This window comes from Struthio camelus, chromosome 6 (assembly GCF_040807025.1).
Source record: "Struthio camelus isolate bStrCam1 chromosome 6, bStrCam1.hap1, whole genome shotgun sequence".
Taxonomy (NCBI): Eukaryota; Metazoa; Chordata; class Aves; order Struthioniformes; family Struthionidae; genus Struthio; species Struthio camelus.
Genome location: NC_090947.1, coordinates 44,003,456 through 44,017,840, shown reverse-complemented (window position 1 = coordinate 44,017,840; position 14,385 = coordinate 44,003,456). Strand labels below are relative to the sequence as shown.

Below are 14,385 nucleotides of genomic sequence, written 5' to 3'. Positions count from 1 at the left end.
CCGGAGCAGCACTGCCGGCCCCTGCAGGCTAGGAGCCCCCGGCATCGCACCGAGGTGGGCGGAGGAAGGACCCTTCCCTCCCCTGCCGCTTCCAGCTGCTGCTGTTGCTCTGCGCCATCTGCTATTCCCACCACGAGAACCCACTTCGTCAAGGATGCTCAGGGTGCTGCATTACGAAAGTCCAAAATACTTTCATTATTATTACAGCACGTGATCCAGTGCAATGAGCGTTGCACTGGCTTCTGTGGGTGCTGACATGATGTGAAATATAGCTCTGTATTGAAACATAGGGCGTTAGAAACCACTATCCCAAAACCGAACATCATGTAGATTTTCTATCAAATTGTCTAAGCCTGGTCCGGACAGACTTGCTTGTCCATAAGACAGAAAAGGCTCATTAGGAAACAGGAGGTGGTCACCTGAAACTACTCATCAAAGACAAGGGCTACTTGTATATTAGTGCATCTCCATGCCAAGGTTTTAAATACCACATATCTATGCATCTAAGAAGAATCTACAGCAAGAGTAAAAGGCAGAGGTGTTTGAAAAGTTAGCGAAACAAAATGCCTCTTGTTTCAAGTTTCATTCAAACAAACTTGAAATTCGTAAGAATAGCAGCAGTCAAAAGTTGCAGAATAATTCTTTAAGTTGTTGCCATTTTATTTGTTAATTTTAACCCACTGTTTACATAGGGTTTTTAGTGTCTTTGAGGCTAAAAAATAGACACTGCAAGTCAGTTTATGAGCCTTCTTTTTAGAGCCAAGCTAACACTTTTAATAATGGTGATGATGTGCAAATGAAGAAACTAAGGAAAGAGAGAGAGAGCTTGACTGCTCTCATGACAAATAAAAATGTAAGTGAAAAGAGCTTAATTCTGAAGCGCAAAAGTTTGAATGAGTTACAAAAGAAAAATCAAAATAAACCAAGTCCAAGCTGTTGACTTTTGCCAGTTGGAGGTTAAGCGCAGTGAGTTGCAGACGTCTCCCTCTCGGTAGCATAACTCCATTTCATGTGTAACCAAATTAGATTCTGGATTTAAAAGAGAACCTGGGAGGGAACAAAGGTCATCTTATTAGAAAGTTTGCAAAACTTAATGGAAAACCACATAAATAAAAGTAAATGTCATCTAACCTTGGCAGGAAAGAATCACAGAGAAATGTAACACAAAAAAAATTCAGTGCTGCCAATTTAAAAGAAACTGAAGCAAAAACTACTCATGCAAATGAGAGCAGCTTTACAGTAGTTTTGTCGGAGGCTTTCCCGTCCATGTGTCCAAACGCGCCAGAGCAGTATTTTCCTAGTGAAAAGCTATGGAAATCATTAATCTTCATGCCCACCTCAGTTGATATCTAGGGCAAAACACCACCAAATGTTTTACTGGATAACCTCCTATAGCACTTACCAGCTTGTAAAGCTATTTATATCTTGAAATCATTCTTTCTTTCATCCCTGCAATGAAGGTCGGTGTTACTGGGGTCATTTAGCACGGCTTGGCTGCCTCCCGCGGTGTGGATGGCACATGTCTGGGTGGCTGGAGAAACCTCGTCCACACGGCAGTAATAAAACCCCAGGGAGACCCGTCATATGTTTCACTCCAGCTGCCCACATACCTGTGGCTGAAAGAAAACAAAATGCTCCAGTAGGGAGGAATTGGCTGTAATTCACTCAGATTTTACAGGACAGCGTTTTCAGACGTGCTGCACTTAAGAGCTCTTGCTTTTTACTACCCATCAGTTTTTCTGCTTTACTTCTAAGCTGGGAAAATTGTGATGAACTGACCAAAAGCTTTCAAAAGAATTCCACTGCTGAAAGCAAATTCTTGCCTGAGTGCACTTTTACTGCTAAACTCTTATAGCCCAAGTCCAGAATTCATCTTCAATGGGTTTGGCCTCACTCCAGTAGCTCCATGTCTCTCTTGTACAGGGAAGCCCAGAACTGGACCCAGTACTCCAGGTGGGGCCTCACCAGGGCTGAGTAGAGGGGCAGGATCACCCCCCTTGACCTGCTGGCAACACTCTGCCTAATGCACCCCAGGATCCCATTGGCCTTCTTGGCCACAAGGGCACATTGCTGGCTCATGGTCAACTTGTTGTCCACCAGGACACCCAGGTCCTTCTCTGCAGAGCTGCTTTGCAGCAGGTCAACCCCCAGCCTGTACTGCTGCATGGGGTTATTCCTCACTAGGTGCAGGAGCCTGCACTTGCCTTTGTTGAACTCCATGAGGTTCCTCTCTGCCCCTCTCTCTAGCCTGCCGAGGTTCCTCTGAATGGCAGCACAGCCCTCTAGTGTCTGCGTCTTCTTGCTGAAGCCAAGGTAATCAACATCCACTGCTCTCTCCTCATCTGCCCAGCCAGCCATTCCATCATAGAAGGCAATCAGGTTGGTTAAGCATGATTTCCCTTTGGTGAATCCATGCTGACTGCTCCTGATCACCTTCTTATCCTTCACATGCTTGGAGATGGCGTCCAGGATGAGCTGCTCCATCCCCTTTCCAGGGATGGAGGTGAGGCTGACTGGCTTGTAGTTCCCTGGGTCCTTCTTCTTGCCCTTTTCAAAGACTGGAGGGACATTCACTTTCTTCTAGTCCTCAGGCACCTCTCCTTTCAAAGATGATGGAGAGTGGCCTAGCAATGACATCCATCAGCTCCCTCAGTCTGCTTTTGGTATTGAAATATTTTTTTGCCTAAAGAAGAGAAAAGCTGCCTTTCCAGGGGCCAAGACTGGAAGGTTTTTAGCAGACTACGCTCTCCAGGGGCTTTTCTCCTGGGCCACGGAGGTGCCGTGCTACTAGGGCGCAATGCCTATTGCTCACCCAGGACATTATCACAGCACTGGGGATGTCACTAGAGCTAAGCAACGCCACTTGCGCCATGGTGGTATTATAAATCATTTAGCTAAGGACCATTTAAAGCCTTGCCCCTTTTAATCCTGGCCAGCATGTTCCTGCCAGTGCTGTGTCCCTCACTGCACCTCCAGGTCCTCCTTTGATCCTGGCTGTTCTTCTAAGCTATAAAAATACTCTCTGTAGACCGGTAATAGCTGCACTTTGACAATTCAGGTTTTATATGCCCAGGTTAGAGTCTGAGAGGTTAAAAGCTGAATGCATGCTTTTATGGGAGCAGATACACTCCAGACAAAAACGCATCTGAGTCTGCTGGAGAAGGGGAAGAAAAGGAATAAGCCTGTTGCAAGGAGAAAGACAGAATCAGGCCAGAAGCACAGCCTGGGACACAAGCCCTGGAGACACGTCTTCAAAAGCAAATACAACTTGCCACTGGACAGGCTGCAGCAGCCAAAGGGAAGGAATGGGTTGCTGGACAGGAACATAACTCCAAAGGCACTGGGCTTGCAAGTGTGGTTTCTCCTGATTCAGGGCCAACATGAAGTCCAAAGATTTATAAAAAAGGGGATTAGAAAATTACTTTCAGACCTAAGAGGAGGAGAGGAATGCTCCAAGCTCCAAGTATAGCTTATTTAATAACTCATTTGATGTTTCAAGGCAGCTCATAACTTGCGGACTGATTTGGACTGTCCACTCCTCTGGGTGCAGGTTTTACAAAATGGCATGAGAAACTATGGGAGCACTTCAAGTTACCTCCTAAGCCAAGGGACTACCTGCTGTGAGAATTCGTTGGTGCACGTTCTGCTCGGGGTATTTTGCGCCAGGCTATTCAACTATCTGAGATCCAGGGAGCACTGTAGCAGATCCAGTTATAACTTACAGAAAATGATAGTATTAGCCTTCACTTTCTGAATTAGCTCTTACCAGTCTAAAGCTACAGATGAGTTTTTCTTGGACAACGGGACAAAGTCATTCTCCTTACAGATGGGAAACAAAAGGAAAGAAAATCTCCTACTGCATTCAACAAGTAGTAATGTGCTCGTCTCAGAAAGCAGCATTTAGTGCTGTGAAAGAAGAGTGATACCTTCAGCTATTACAAGGAAGAAATAATCTGGTTAAATATATTTGAGAAAGATTTCCAGCAACAGCAGTCAGTCACTCTTTTGATGAATTAACTGAAGTAATTAGAAAAGTGCCACAATACACGGGAAAATATTGAAGACCCTCCAAGCAGCCTGCATATCTGGACCTCTTCGTCTGCTTCACAGTCAGACTTAACCTTCACGTTCAAATGTTAAAGTATGCACTGCTGTTCTACCCACTTCAGAGGTCTTGCCACCTACCTGCTGCACGGTTTCATGGCCATTATAGAAGATGCTGCATTTGCACAGTCCTGCTTCTCTTTCAAAGCTTCAGTCACGGCTGGAAAAAGGACAACTGTTTTCTCCCTTTCAGAACGGTTCAAATAAAATGATGGATTACCTGCGTTTGGGAGGCTTATAAATGTGCTGCATCAGTCAGGTTTCTTCAGCGATCTTGACTCGCTTCACACAACTTTGTGTGCTTACAAATGAGCCCACTGACATTAGCTTGAAGGTGAGGAAGGACTTTTGCAGAAATAACCTGGGGAGCAGAGGAGAGCTATAGGAAAGAAAATCTTAGACAAAATTTTAATCATATTTACAATAAATTAAGAGCAGGTAGAGGTTGCACTGAACTTTGTCCATATGACATTATTTTAAAATGAAGCCATCACATGAGAATCCTTTTAATGCTTAACTATTTTGCTGGTTTTACAAGAAAAATGTACAAAATCAGGAAAAGTGGAAATGTATTGCTTACAAAATTAAATACATATGGGAAACATAAAAGAACCAGACTGAATAATAAACTGTGTACTCTAGGATTAGCTCTAATTGCGCAGAGACACCGGCCATATGTGTCTAAAAATGAAGACCATATTTGATCAGAGCTCTTTGGTTTGTCCCGATTTTATAGGCTACTCCAACTGTCACAAGCCACATAATTAACTGAGAAAATATAACCTATATTTTAAAGCATATTGTTTCATTGTCAGTTCATTTATGAGGTGAAGTGGTAAATTTGTTAGAATTTACAGAATCCACTACCAATATTTACCGAGAGAAGATGAAAGAAGTTCAGTCACTAAGCAAAGAAGCCAAGATATTTTTGAAATGACTTAATTGTAAATACTCTCCTTTTGGGGTCCACTTCATGAGCCACCTTAAAGGGGATTTGATTTCTGAATGTGTTGAGCATTTAATTTCTAAAATAACACTTCTCACCCTTGGCACTCAAAATGATGAGTCACTTGTCAAATCTTGGCCCACACTGCAAAATGCTGCAGCAAATAACTGCTTAAGAGTGTTTGTGAAAGAGAAAAGGCCAAAGAAGTGGCCACAATTTGAAAGAAGATCATCCTTTTTTTTTCCTCCGGTTCTTTCTTGTGTTAAGTGATATATGGAGCCCCAGTTTCCAAAGCTAATTTCAGACAGAAAGGAACCAAATCTTAACCCAATGGTCACAATCACTCACAATGCTGTAAACAGTCCAGCAGCATTTTAGCAACTGCAGGTTTGGGCAAGTGTGTGAATGGTGCTCCCGAAGAGGAGGAGATGGGGAAACCCTGCTATTAAAAGATACCCAGACCCTTCCCGGCCCCTCAGTTCCCTGCACCCCCAGGTACAAACGGTGGTTTTTGGATACCCCTGTTATTCACTGTGCTTCCCTGACAATATAAGACCGTCGCTCAAACACTAAAATGTGGAAAAAGCAAATCTTGTGAAGGATGTTCTTCAAAACATGTCCCACCAAGCACCCCAGAACTGCAAAATTCCCTGTAACAACTTTACCGGAACAGTCATTGCATCTGATCATTGCACAGTGAATAATTTTCTTCAGGCTTTCCTTCATAATATCATTTTTTCCAAAACTAAATATAGGAAAAAGTAAATAAATATAATTAAAGCATGAAGAATCTCTCAAGAAGTCTGAAGCTTCAATAAAATAGGTTCATTGCTTCACATGCCAGAATGGACAGAATCTTATATTACTATGAAATAATAACCTAGCATATATACTGTATATAGCAAAAAAACACACCCACAAAAATAGAGCTGGAAACTCAGCAGGACATAGAGTGAAGGTCACCTCCAAAGTGTTGACAGCAAAGGTTAACAAGCCGATCGGCACTGGCTGGAGGTACTCGAATTAGTCTTCTTGAACAAGTAAGATGAACTCTACCAATATTCTGCCACAATTACCATTGCCATGAGTTGAATATATGCCTATGTAAGGAGAAAAATATAAAGGAAAGGACCAAGACTAGACAGGGCATTCAGAGGACTGAATCCATGGAAGAGGGAAAGCAAGAGAGCTGCAGTGGTCTGGACTTCCAGGGGCTCCCTGCTGCAGCATGCCCCAGCCGGGGCTGGGTTTGTCGCAGGAGCGCTCCAGGGAGACCCTCGCTGGCTCTAGCTATTTCGGGACCTGCTTGTGATTTCCCACTCAAAGAAATGGCTTTTATGGAAAAAACACTAGCCTGATTTTTTTTTTTTTCCACGGGAAAATGTCAATTCTGATTTAAAAAATATGATTGCCCTATTGCATGGGAAACTTTGAAACCGAAACGTTTGCCTCACTTTAAAATGCCGTCTCTGGGCTTTCAGTTCAAGCAACTTTAAGAAGCTGAAACATCAGCCAATAAAAGACTTTGCGATATGTTTCAAGGGTTTTTAAAACTATAAAAAATTCTAAGTCAAAGCAAACTGGCAGCTCCAATCCTGTGGTGAAATAGTGCCTCAAAAAGGTCAATGCTCTTTTTAATGCATCTTAATGCGGTTTTAACCCATTTGAAACTTATTGCATAAAACTGTTTTTTCCTCTAACAAAGAAAGTGACTGGAGATTTGCTTCCCTCTGTTTGTTAGGCGCTTGCCTTGGTTCTGCTGAGGAAGAATGAGCCTATGTTTAGGAGCAACCAGCAGGTCTGGGGCCTGCCAGGTTTCCTAGGTGACCTTGGGGAATTCGTGTAGAGCCCGATTTTTTGGTTTTGGAAATGAGCAGCCGCTTTTTTTTTGAGCACTAAATTCCCGTTGCTTAATTGTTTCGGGGAACGCTAGCAGGTGGCTGCGGTGATTTTAGCCATCCACCTCCTTTGGAAATCTCTTCCTACGCCTTTTTTGTCCCCCCTCCCCTTTGTTAAAACGGCGATAAACGGCTCTTTCACACGGTTTGCCCCCGGGACTTTGAGTGCCCAGAGCACCCAGAGGAGGCGGCAGGTCGGCAAGGCGCAGGTTCGGTCTGTGCACGAAACCCCCGTGCATCAGGCAGCGGTCCCAGGGCGGCCGGCAGAGTTACTGCAGCGGCCAGGTCTCGCCGGGCTCCGGGGGTGTTAATCACAGCACTGCTCCGGCCTCTGGTCTACGTCTTCGCTTAGCTTTTATTACACCTTTATACTTACATAAAGTAAGTTTGAATGGCAAGAACTTTTCAGCTGGGCTAGATTTCCTGGGGGTCTTTTATAAAATGAACGAGGCAAGAACAATTTCAGAAAGGATCCTGCAGCAACGGTGGCTTCGCTCCAAATTTTTGCACTTTATGTATTCAAGCTTGGAGCAATAAATGGTGCTATAAAAGCACGGTCATTCATGCAGAAATCTAAGCAGATAATCCTAATCAGGAGACACTCGTTAAACCCTGTTTAATATTGTTCATTCTATGGATAATTAATAATGCAGCCAGCTTAAAAAACCCGTATGTGGTATGGATGGTACGATACAAACAACTGCTTCTGCATGACCTGTTGAAGAAGGCCCTCCCTGCTGGAAAATGGTAAGGAAGCAATAAATACCGCTTATTTATGCGGAAAGTGGACAGCCAGCCACCAATAAGCAAAAAACTCTAGTGGTGCCTAGGGGCCCCGGTGTGCTGCGATCTGCACGAGCCCGGCCACGGAAATCGGTGGGCGCAGGAGCGAACCCTTCCAGGGAGGCGATGCCTTTGGTCCCGCCCGCGCATCTCCTGCACGGACAACGCCAGCGTCTTCAATGCGCTGCAGCGGAAACCTCCGCAAAGGAGGCGGCACGCAGCGGGCACAACGCAGCAACACGCAATTCGTTACATTAAATCCGGAGAGGATAATGAATCATGCTAAAATATGTGACTAAGGGCCAAGGTTCAGTTTCCACGGAAACCATAACATTGTATTCACTAACTTTTGTTATTCAAAACTGTTACCCAGGGTATCTCACTGCTGCTGGCCGGCTAAGGAAAACAGCGTGGATGGCCCCGCGTTGCTGCTCACGGGTTGGTGTTGGCTTTGGCAAGGATCCGTGCCCCGCAGCCTCGGAGGCCCACGCCGTAGAGCCAGCGTCCCGACGGCCGGGGCACGAACAGCACAGCCGGGTCCCCGCGGAGCGAGCGGCCTCCCATCGCATCTCACACAATGGAGCAGTCGGTCCACGTACCATCTGCTAGCTTCTTTGGGACTGCTGGGGAAAAGTAAGCGCCCTCAGCGCTGCTGCACTGACGAGACTGGTGTTTGTCAGGAGGCACTTCCACACATTTCATTTACATTTTCACTGTAGTCCAGTTGGGGTATAAATCAAATAGATATCAACATCTTTCATCCCTTGTGGGACATCTTAATGTGGCTATTGTCACAAAAAAGGACGTAAGTGCGGTGAGATTTGTGCCCCTCTGTCTACTTTTGCCTTGGAGAGCTAAAGAGTTGCATCATCCCTGAAGGAAATGTTAACATTCAGGGAATATATCTGGAAAAAAGGTTTTGCACAAGGTAATAAATTACCTAACCAGACCACTCATATTGTCTAGTCACAATTTTCTGTCTTTTATCTTCATGTCTTCAACTAGCTAGGGAATTTCAGGGCTTTTTACACACTATTCTTCAAAGAAGACAAACTATTTACGGTGGCCAAGCTTTACAAGAGGGAGCACAGCACAGTCTCTGCAGCATTTTTAATGGCCTGCAACGCTCAGACCCGTGCCTGAGGCTGTGCAGCTCATCCAAGTGGCATGAGCCAGCCAAGCGCGAGGCGGCCGCTCGTACCCTGCCACCTTTGCTCCATCAGATGCACCGTGTGCACCAGCTCATCCCCGCCGGGTGGGAAAGAAGCATCGCTGTGATTTTTCCTGTGCTGTGTAGATAAAGAAGTGCCTGGGGCCCAGGGCCGCAGCTCAGCGCCCGGGGCCGGCACACATCCCCGCAGGCGCTCGGGAACCAGGGTTTCGCTCCCCGCACCTGACAGAATAGAGGTTACCGTTTCCCCACTCCTTCTCAGCTGTGTTTTTCTCCTTGTCGAACAAGAAAAGGCCCCAACGACATGCGGAGCGGGAGCCTCGGCGGTGCGCTCGAGAACAGAAAATGAAGATAAAACAATGTAAACATTAAGTGACGGACTCATATATTGCCACTTATTTAATCAGTGTTTTACAAGAATGCATACAAATATTTTCCAGAGCTTTTACTAAGCTGTTTTATTTTATATATTTCGTCTGCTAAATATTGTGCTTGACCATAAAGGCGATCAGCTGGTTGCAGCTGTAAAAACTGTCCAATGCATCTATATGCAACAAAGCCCAGTAGCACTGAAAAAAGTGAGAGTATATTTAGCATTCATCATCAGTGCCTGTTATTTCTTAACAGGAAGGAAAATCATGTCACTCCCACAGTGGTGGAGGCCAGAGACAGCACTGTGATGTGGCAAGCGCAGCACAAGCTCCCAGGTCCCCGCCGCTGGGGAGGCCCCACTTGCTTTTGCGCTGGGTGAGTTCATGCCGCTGCAAGGGTCCTACTGGCATTTAAAATGCAGCATCTACATAACAGCCAAAATATAAAAGCTTAGAAAAGTAAGAAAAACTGCCCGAAGCAGAGCTGCTTGTTCCAGCAGTGTCGACGAGTATAACCTGCCAGTGGCGCGCCAGCGGTGCTCTCACTCCTGGAGGCCACAGTGCCCACGGGCGTCCATCCATCCATCCGTCCGTCTGTCTGTCGCCCTCAGCAGCACCTGCTTTGTCACTGCACAGCTGTAATTGCCATCAACGTTAACAGCACCGAGCTACCAATGCAACCTGTAATGGGAAAGTTGTTCATGTGTTTGGTTTTATTTTCAAGCTTTCTCCTTTTGTCCCTCTCTTTCAGTGGGAGAAAAATCTAGGTGTTTTCCCACCCATAGCTCCCACTAGCATCTGCCAACCAACTCCGCTGGGGGAAAACAAGCCCTCCATGCAGCGGGGCTCAGGAAGGATAGGGTTATTTTTCCAAGCAAAGGAGTAGACGAGCCATGTTGTGGTTTCCCTCTTTGTTTAGATGTCCTTTGTCCCACTGCGTTCTCATTCTACTCTCCCACCGGTCCTACAGGCCTTGGCAGCACTTTGCTGGAGATCAGCCGCTGTTTTTCTCTCCAGTGATCACCAGGGATTTCACCAGCATATGTCCTTAGAGACCTTCTGGTCCTCATTTTTGTTTTTTTGATTATAAACAGTTGTCTGGAAGCCTGAATCTGAACTCTCTGGGCTTAATGCTCTATCCCTGCATGCACAAAACTCCTAGATACATGGGGTAACTCCTTTACTTTAAATCAGTGTACATGGCAAACTGATATGAGAGAGGTTCGTGGCTGCCCTGTAGCTCCAACGAGTGACATAGCTTCACCTTGAATACCCTCTCTGCCCAGCCACCCTTCCTCTCCCACAGGAGGACCCAGTACCTGCCCGAGATGTTGCAGGGCTTGGAGATACAGGCAAGGAGGCAATGCATATCCTTTCATTCCACCTATTTCTTAACTGTCGCAAGACTAAGGGAGCAAAAGGTGTGTAAGAGCCATGCTGAGGTCATAATATCCCAAATTTTGGATCTGGAGGACTTCTAGTCACCCCAAACACATTGCCCCAGCAGTGCTGCTAGGGCAGTCCCAGCTGAACGGGTTCTGCACCTGCCCCGGCCTGGGGTATGCAAAGGCATGGGTGAGAAAGGGTGGCAAGGGTCATACGGGCTGTGTGTACAACTCAAAAAAAGGCAAAAAAGCAGAGGTTGCATGCTCCATGCTCCACCTACCAATTTGTACAGGCTTTTCTGCTTCCTTTGGAGGACCTGAAACTACCGCTGTCAGACAGAGAGAATGCACAGACTAGACAAACAACTCTCATGATTCAGTGTCACAATTCTTTCTTCTCTGTGCTTAGCTCAGAATTTAGCTCCTAAAACAGCTTTTTCCCATTCTTTCCTCATAAGCACTTCATGATGGTAGCCAAAAAAAAAAAAAAAACTTCCCATCCTCTTTAATAAATCCTCCCATGAGCTTTAATTCGTTTTCAATGCAGACATTTTGAAGGCATTAACCCAGTGTCCTGCATGCATTTCAGACATTCTTGCAATTTGTTTGCCACTGGATTTTACCATGGATCATTGGAAAGTTTTATTCAGAAAGCAATAAAAGTGCCTATCAGATGGAAAACACCTAAGCTGCCACAGAAAAGAGCAAGTGCCCAGTATCAGCACAACTATGTACACTCACAGTGTTTTGTGGCAGAGGAGTTCAAGTCAGTCTGACCCACGCTGCAAGTGGTTCTGCCTCCGAATCACAGCTGGTTCATCTTATTCTGCTTAGCTAGGAAATCAAGTCAAATTAGAAACTGAAAACTTAGCCCAAATTTTCAAACTGAGAACTGAATTACACAAGTATCAAATGCCTCTTTGGCATTTTTCAGGAACCTTGATCCGTGCTACTTTTTGTGGATATAGAGAGCTTGCACAACCCTTAACAAGGCCAGGCTGGTACCAGCGCGCAGCCAACTCTGCAGGGACAGGGATCGGCCCCGTTTCCTTTGAAGCCGACACGTATGTTCATTGCTTTCTGCAGACACAGACATAGGTGGTGTTCCTATGAGCTAGTATCTGCATTTAATTGGCTTGTTCCCTTTCTCTTGTCTCTGCCCATTTTTTCTTTCATGCCTCTTCTGCTGTCGTGTCACATCGTCCCCCTTTCTCCCTCATTTGTCACATCTCCCTAGGCCTGAATCCCCTCCACCTTTCATTGCCATTTCAAATGCCCCAAATTGTTTTACTTTTATTCTACAATGCCTCTCTTCCCTGAATATCCTCCCCTAGGAATAATGCCAGGGTCTCTTCTTTCATTCATATTGTCTTCTGCGCTTAGTTAAAAGAAATTGGACGTTAAACCTGCACAAAGCCAATGGTGCATTTATTTCTTTTTGATCTTGACAATCACCAGCCATAATAGATTCAGAATCAAAACATTCAAGAAATTTGGCACAGCAAGGACTTGGAAGAACCAGTTAAAAGGAAGATTTCTGGATTTTTTTTTTCCTTTTAAAATCAAGGTTTCAGAGAAATTTTGCTTTGAAATGATGTCTTGCATGTAAACCTATTCCTCTCGGCCATGATTTCCAGTTTCTTGTAATAAGAAAGCCAGGTACCGGAAACTTATAGAAAATTGAGCCTTATTTACCATCACTCTGCTCGTGTAACTGGGCTGGAAACCTAGGTGTCCTTTCATTACAGTGTTCCCTCCGCTCGAATACAAAACGCTTTTGGTCCGTAATCTTGGTGCTCCATGGTTTAACTTCGCTAGACTATTTGAGATAATGACGCATCAGTGGATGACGGGAATATCTCCCCACCGCCCGTTTTCGCGTTTGATGCTTTGGCAGCGTGTTTATTGCCTAGATCATCTCTCTCACCTGCCTTGCTTTTCACTCGGAGAGATGAAACAAAAGGATAGTAGCGGGAGAGGGATTATTTTCATTCTATTTTCATTTTCATTTGTTCGAGCTGTTTGCACATCGCTCGCAGTATGGGTTGCCTTCCAAACACGAGGAATTTTGTCTCCGTTTTAATGTGTCTAACGAGACCGCCTTGGCACAGGCAGTCTGCACGGCTTTCATTCCTGCGGTCTATTAACATATGCACTCTTCGAGCTGTTTACAGCGTGTGTCCAGAGATATTTTTCTGATTAACCACCAGCAGTTATTCAAATTTTGTTTGCCCACATGCACAGCTGGGAAGAGAAAACATCAAATATGCTGAGCTGGGTAGGGCTGTAGATGGGAACTCGCTGCGCTTCCAAGGGTGTGAGACGTCAGGCTCCCGGGAAGCGGCTCCCTCGCTGCTCCTTGGCGCTCTGCGTCCACGGAGGGCTGAAGATGATGTGATCCTGCCTTTCTTAGCTCTATTTCATCACTTCTTAATCTATTATTGTAAATGCTTTGAAGAAAAGAACGCCTTTGTATCTGCCCTGACACTGTGCCTATCTGATTTAAAGCAGCGATTACTGGATATTCCCGCAGTACAATCAAGTATTTATTAGCAGCTCATCCTTCTGCATGGAAAATTAGATATTAAAGGGCACTTAGCTGCAAAAATCAGCACACATTAAATAACTTTAATTTCAAGCCCAAAAATATTCTGCAACACCTACCTCCAAGGCATGTATATTTATGTGTGCGCACAGTATTTTACTTAGATCACTGGTGCTGTCATTAGAAGAACGAAGGCTACGTGGTAGAGTCCCTGGCAACCATTAACTTTTCATTTAAAACATGTCCCTTAGTAATAAGAACATCAGATAATGATCAAAAGCCTAGTTCTCCGTTCAATAAAACCTCACTTGTTTCAATTTAAACACTTGTCAGCCTTGGCAGAGTTCACGTTCGGAGAAGGGCAAGGCAGATCCACCTCGGAGCTCATACCCGCTTTGCCCCTGCTCCCCCTTAGTTTCTGAGTCAGCTCAAGTCTGCAGCACAACGGGGCAGATTCCCTCCATTTCACAAAGAGCTAAATAGTTAACAAAACACAGCAGTGGGAACGGGCTGCGTAGCTCGCAAAGATCCCTTCGGTAGTATTTGTGCACCTCCCTCTAGTGCTGATATGAAGTATGAATGTGAATTTTGAATAAACGCTACAACGCCTCCCCCACCCCAGGGAATTTAGGCTGATGCTCGGCTTCACAGATGAGCAGGCACTTACAGGCGCCGGGAGACTGCTTCGCTTCTCTCTCTTAGGCTAACACAATTTTCCTTTAAAAAAAAAAAAAGTTAGAGGAGAGGGGGAGAAAAACCAGCTCAGCCAGCACCGAGCAATTGCCGAGAGCAGGCTCCCTGCCTTCCCAAACACATCGGCTACAGCTCGGCGGGGTTGTGACAGGTAACCGCTGAACTTTCCTGTTTTATATCTGAGCCACATAAAACGAGTTGATCAAAAATATCTCCCACCTCCACATTTTTGGGACGTTCTCAACTGTCAGGTTTTACAACTTGCCGCTCCGGCGCGGCAGAGCAGCGCTGGGCCGGGCGGGAAACCTCGCCGGCTGTCCTTTGTCGGAGGCTCCCGCTCCCCCCCGCCGGGGACACAATACATTTCCCTAATCGAATGCAAGCCCAAAGAAAAGGGGGTCGAGGCGGCGGCGGCGGCGGGGGGGGACAGGGCAAGCAGGCATCTCATCAGCTGCCCAACCCTGTGCCAAGAGCCCAGCGAGATATATA

General features: G+C 45.6%; 1 long non-coding RNA gene across 6 annotated transcripts in view; it reads right to left on the bottom strand.

Annotated features, from left to right (window-relative positions):
• Positions 1 to 630: 630 nt before the first annotated feature.
• The window catches only part of LOC104138737 (uncharacterized), an 87,032-nt gene continuing 73,277 nt past the window's right edge, over positions 631 to 14,385 (bottom strand). For 3 of the 6 annotated variants that reach the window (XR_011142006.1, XR_011142007.1, XR_011142009.1), the window contains 2 exons: positions 11,400 to 11,492; positions 9,146 to 9,954 (listed from right to left, as the gene is read on the bottom strand). This is a non-coding gene — a long non-coding RNA (uncharacterized lncRNA). Of the gene's footprint in view, positions 1,048 to 1,402; positions 1,617 to 4,324; positions 4,466 to 9,145; positions 9,955 to 11,399; positions 11,493 to 14,385 lie in introns of those variants that run through there. The other 3 variants (XR_692971.2, XR_011142011.1, XR_011142010.1) reach the window with 2 other exon arrangements.